The sequence below is a fragment of the Polypterus senegalus genome, chromosome 18 (assembly GCF_016835505.1).
Source record: "Polypterus senegalus isolate Bchr_013 chromosome 18, ASM1683550v1, whole genome shotgun sequence".
NCBI classification, from domain to species: Eukaryota; Metazoa; Chordata; class Cladistia; order Polypteriformes; family Polypteridae; genus Polypterus; species Polypterus senegalus.
In genome coordinates this window covers 49110215-49116214 of record NC_053171.1, presented here as the reverse complement: position 1 = coordinate 49116214, position 6000 = coordinate 49110215, and positions in this window count along the sequence as shown.

Sequence of the window (6000 nt, the reverse complement as noted above, 5' to 3'; positions counted from 1 at the left end):
CAACATCCAGGCCTTTAATGACTTCTGGGCACAGCCATCAGCAATGTGTCTGTTTGCGGAGAGAGTGTTGACCTTGTTGAGAGGTTTGCTTGCCTTGCCAGTGACATTCATATCTCTGGTGAATTTTTCTGTGAAGTCAGTAGACGGATTGGGAGATAGTAGGGGGTCATGAGGTCGCTGGAAAGGGGTGTGAGGCGCTTCCGATATCTATGCAAAAAGACGAAGGTCCAAGTCTTTAGAGTCCTGGTGCTTCCTGTCTTGCTATATGGTTGTGAGACATGGACGCTATTCAGTGACCTGAAATGAAGACTGGACTCCTGTGGTACTGTGTCTCTCCGGAAAATCCTTGGCTACCGTTGGTTTGACTTTGTGTCAAATAAGCGGTTGCTCATGGAGTCCCGAATGAGGCACATTACCTGCATTGTGAGAGAGCATCAGTTACGGTACTATGGCCATATGGCGCGTTTCCCCGAGGGTGATCTGGCTCATAAGATCCTCATTGTTGGGGACCCAAGTGGCTGGACCAGCCCAAGGGGTCGCCCACATAACACCTATCTGCGGCAGATAGAGGGTCATTTCCGGAGGGTAGGACTGGACCGTGTGTCTGTCTGGGGGGGTTACAAACCGGGATCCTAAGTTGTTTCACCGTGTAGTGGGTGCGGCAACGCACTGTACCAGTGCATGTTCCACAACTTGACTTGAACTTGATTTGGTTTGGAATTTTTTAGAGTAATTTTTTCACAAATGTATATATTAAGTGACCACATATAATTGTGCTAGGAAGTGAAGCGTTTTTTATACAATGTAAAAATACATTGTCTATTTGTGTAGCTTACAATGGGACTAATGGATACACAGGTCCATAGCTTAATGAAGTCCTAACATTTACAGAATATGCCAATTTTTCAAGCCAAAAATGTTACTCACTATTGATCTGTAACTCGAGATTGCACACATTTTGCAAAACAGAATATCCATTTAATTTTAAGAAGAAAAAAAGCATAACGCAAAACACTATAGTTAGACTGGTTCATTTTAAAAGGAATATATACTGTACATTTTTCTCCGCCTCTTGTCTTCTTCCTGCATTCCTGTTACTTCTCCTTCTTGATGATGCATTTCCAAGTCTGCAAGGGGGTGTCTCTTCGGTCTGCATAGATGTGCTACTGTGCTGCACATGTTTTTTGGAATGTCAACCATACAGTTCACTCTTTAACATCTTGTATAGAAGACTACACTCACACGTATGAATGATTCACCTAACTTCATTAGCCGTTGCAACAGTTCTCCAGGCGTGATTTTTGGGAAATAAAGTTTTATATACACTCACCACTCTAACTTCAAGTAAGAATTTTTTTTTTCTTAAATTGACATAGACCAGGTCTTCTACTGTAACACTGAATATCTCTACAGCGGTTTCTAGAAGCATTACTCATGCCAAATTTCATGGAAGTTGGACAACACCCACGTGCTGTTGCAATTTCCAGTTTCACCAATGTAATTCTTCAAATGGAAAATTGGCAGGCTGAGCTTCCCAGGAATGCTGGGGTCTGGCTGTGTTCATGCTGTAAATTGCTGGAATACAGGAAAACAGAAACTTTACAATTATTAACAGTTTTGAAAAGAAACTTCATTACAAAATGTGCATAAAATAAAAAAAAACAAAGATATAATAATGTATAAAATATGATTTTTTTTTTATTCCATATATTTTCTAACATGCTTATTTGTGGTCTTAGGAGAATTTCAGACAGACCACCAACTACATAGCCCACAGTGAACACCATTTAATATTTAGTGCATCAAACCGTAGCAATGACTAAAGGATTTCTTTGATAATATTCTAGGTAACAAGATTGCATGTGAAACAGTCATCTTCTAAACATTACATGTCATGCCCTAGTGATGTTAATTCAATGACAGAATGCAATTTAACTTCTGACATCTAAAGTGAAAGCAGCAAGTTCTCTTTAAAGACCCCAATCCAGTGTGACTGTTGTAAAGTTCACTTACAGTACTTGCAGATGTCATATTTAATACCAAAAATTACCTCAAGCTGTTAAAGTTCTTTGTGGATTTGTTAGATGGGTACAAGGCTTAATTTCACTTGTTTCTACAAGCGCTGTCACAACTACAGTATGAGTCACATTTTTAAAAGTATATGCCATCACTGACAGCATGGCGGTTACTGTCTAATACACAAATCAAAGAGTGCGACTGCACATCACATCAAGGCACTGAACACAGATTGCTGTCTATACATGTAGAGCAAATAAAGTTTATGAGAACTGAAAGTGTTACCTGGCACAGGTACTGTTGATCTTTGTGTTCACTGATATTCAACCCTGAAACATCAATATACAGCAATCTTGACTGTTTTTTTTATTTACTATCAATAGTTCTAATTTATCTTGGCAGGCAAACAATGTAACACTGCCAGGCTTTTTTATTAGACAGTGGCCATCCTGTGGAATTAACCCTTTATCTTCAATCCTGTATCCAGTGCAGAACTCTGACGGATATGTCGGGATATGCACTTGAATCTTTGTATCTTTGACACAAAATATTAGTCCACTGAGGCCTGTCTGCTTCATCACTTTGACATAGTTATCACACAAAGCCACAAGCTATTTTTTTCCCTTAAGGGTAAGCAGTGAGTGGACACATATTCTCTTTACATATGTACACATACAGAATCTTAATTCCGTACATTGTAAAAGCCTCTTTAGCAATAAATATAGCTTTGATTTTTCTTGTGAAAATCTCTACAAATGATTCATCCCTGGATCTGAGTTGTTTATTTGTGTAGAGTGATGGGCAACTTTATCCCTTAAATCTACAACACAATAAATTGTATACAAAGTGAAGGGGTCGGAATACTTTCTGAATCCACTATATATCTCTGTTATAAAAGAAAATCTTGAGATGAGATGAGACTATTGCCAAGTGAATTTTTCAAGTCCCACGAGAAGAGACTATTTCCAAAAGATTTTTACAAGTCCCATCCTCCTCTCAACCATTTACAGTTAACAGCCCACGCCCACGATCCTCTCACCTCTCATTCGTGTGAATGCTTTTGCCAGACACAGTTCCTTTGCTCTCAGCTCTTATAAATTTTTACATTTTCCTCAATTTAAGTTCCCAATAAAACAAGACTTATTATGTCCAAATCTTATTGAAGAATTTCATCCTGAAGGGTTATCAACAGAAGAAATGAGTACACAGACAATCCTAGCACCGAGAAACGATGAAGTCAAATGAATTAACGCGAAAATTGTCAATCGGTTACATGGCAAATTGGTTAAATGCGTATCAATAGACTATGCTGAAACAGTTGGTGGTGATGGTGCGTAAGATGAAAACATCAACTTACCATATCCCATAGAATATCTACAACCGTTAACACCATCCGGTCTTCCACCGGCCGAATTACTGTTGAAAGAAGGATGCATCATAATGTTATTTCATAATTTATGTATGAGTGATGGGCTATGCAATAGGACAAGATTAGATTTATTCAAAATTGGTCGAACAACTCTGATATGTAAAATTTTAACAAGCAACAAGAAAGGTAGTGTAGTACATCTTCCGCAGATAACAGACATCAAAGGAGATCTTGATATGCCATTAGTATGAAAACGTTTACAGTTTCCCATTAGAATAGCTTTTGCTATGACAATTAACAAATCACAGGGAAAAACAGTCCAAAAAGTCGGTTTATTTAATAGAGAGAAAGAACCGATATTCACACACAAGGCAGTTTTATACGTTGCGTTGTCACGATGTAACTCCAAACACGGAATCAAAATTCAATGCAATATTGTCGGAAAGTATATTAAAAAAACTGTTTTTACTGAAGTTTAAAAAGTATTTGCGTGTTAATTTCAAAGCCAAACAGAACAAAAACGTATAACACAACGAATACCTCTAATGCAACATGAAACATAATTTTCTTTCAATGTATTACATCTTACTATTTTTTACTATGGTTAACTACTCGCTGTAATGTAAAATAGTTAGGTCTATTATGCATATGTAACAATTCCCATGAAAATAACAATCTGTTTAAATTTTACATCTACTTCACCATACGCAAGCGGTGGAGCTGCAAAGTTGCAAGCACATAGCGCTTGTCCAGGATTGCCGAGCAATGCCCCCTAGGATTGCATATGTATATGCTAGCCAAAGCACCCGATGTTGACAGGTATATTTGTATAATGGGTAATTGAATCACTAATGAGGAATGTAGCCTTCACGGTAAGTGGGGTAGAACCTAAACAATATGCCACATTTATCACCACCGGTTGAACCATTTTGGTGTAATAATGCACATTTGACTTTGGCCCCTATTACAACTCCATTTCTCAACACTATCTTTGAAAGGTTTTAGGGTCTAGATTTTAAGTTGTAGCCAAAGTACTATGCAAGCAAACCAGCCCATTTGGATTGAAATATTTTTTAATCAGTTCAGCCATTTTTTATGTAAATGACAAACAGACAAAATGCAATCTAAAGGATTAAATTACATTCTTATTTTGCAAACCTCTCTTGCTGTTATAATGCTCTCCCACATTCTATGGCCTTGTAGTAAGGAAAACATACTACATTTTATGGTAAGATGATCTTTACAAGGTATAAAGTGAACTAATTTTGCCATTACATTTTTGTAAGATGCCCTGCTCTTCAGGCGAGATCTTTCATGAATGTCATAGACAACAGTTAGTGCAAGCAAGTGTCTGAGATTTATCAAATCAGCTCTACATTTGGTCACTCAGCTGTGTCATAAAGCTGTATATGTGAGTCCTAAATAAGACTCAAGATATTGAATGAGCACAAAATAGCATCCACTGAAAGATCCAGGAGTAGAAGAATAGAAGAGTTACCATTACAGGCAGTTGAAAGAAGATCACTCACAACCTTCACCAAGGCCATCTTGGCACCATGCTTAGTCCTAAAACCAGACTGATATGGTTCAAAAGAACACGCCAGCACTTTATCCAAAAATGGAAGGGTGGAAATTGGTCCGTAATTAGCAGAACTATCTCAATCAAGACCTTGCTTTTTGCTAGACTGGCATTATAGCAGCCACTCTACAGTCAGTGGGCCTAATACCTGAAAAACAACAACATTGATTTCTATAGCACATTTTCATACAAACAATGTAGATGAAAGTGCTCTACATGATGAAGAAAGAGAAAAAAGACAAAATAAATAATTAAAAATAGGGAACACTAATTAACATAGAATAAAAGTAAGGTCCAATGGCCAGGGAGGACAGAAAAAAACAAAAAAAAACTCCAGACTGCTAGATAAAAAAAATAAAATCTGCAGGGGTTCCAGGCCATGAGACCGCCCAGCTCCCTCTAGGCATTCTACCTAACATAAATGACCTCAAGCAGTCCTCACTGTATTCAGGGTTCACATGGAAGAATTTGATGATGAAAAAAGACATATTAACAACATCTGCTGTTCAAGCACACAAAATATAAATGCAAGCCTTGGCTAAAGCAGCAGACACAAGGCACACTGGGCAGGTCTTTTTCCACAAGCTCACAGATGAAGATAGTGTCAACTGGAGCGAGCGTACTGAATTTGTACTCAGTCCTGACCTCAGCCCTTAATTTCAAAGATAATGACCATGTACAGTTAAGTTGCAGGATAGTCTAAGCTGTTGATACATAGACTGAACTTTCTTTAGAAAATAACTGTCAAATTATTTTGATATGAGGGTGAAATTGACGAAAAAAATTGGAAGGTTGCAAATGTTTATGTATGGTAGAAACCAGAAATCTTATATTTCCTTCACCATTATTAATAATGTTAGAGAAAGAAATAGATTCCCTATGTGAATCAGTGCATACCTATTAAATTACTGCATGCACAGAAAGACACATCTTTTTATAGAGACAATGTAAGGTGTATTCAGAGGGACAAGCACAATATAACAAAGTAATTCCACAGAAAATAAAAATAGCTCAAGTAAATTCTAACAATCTTCAA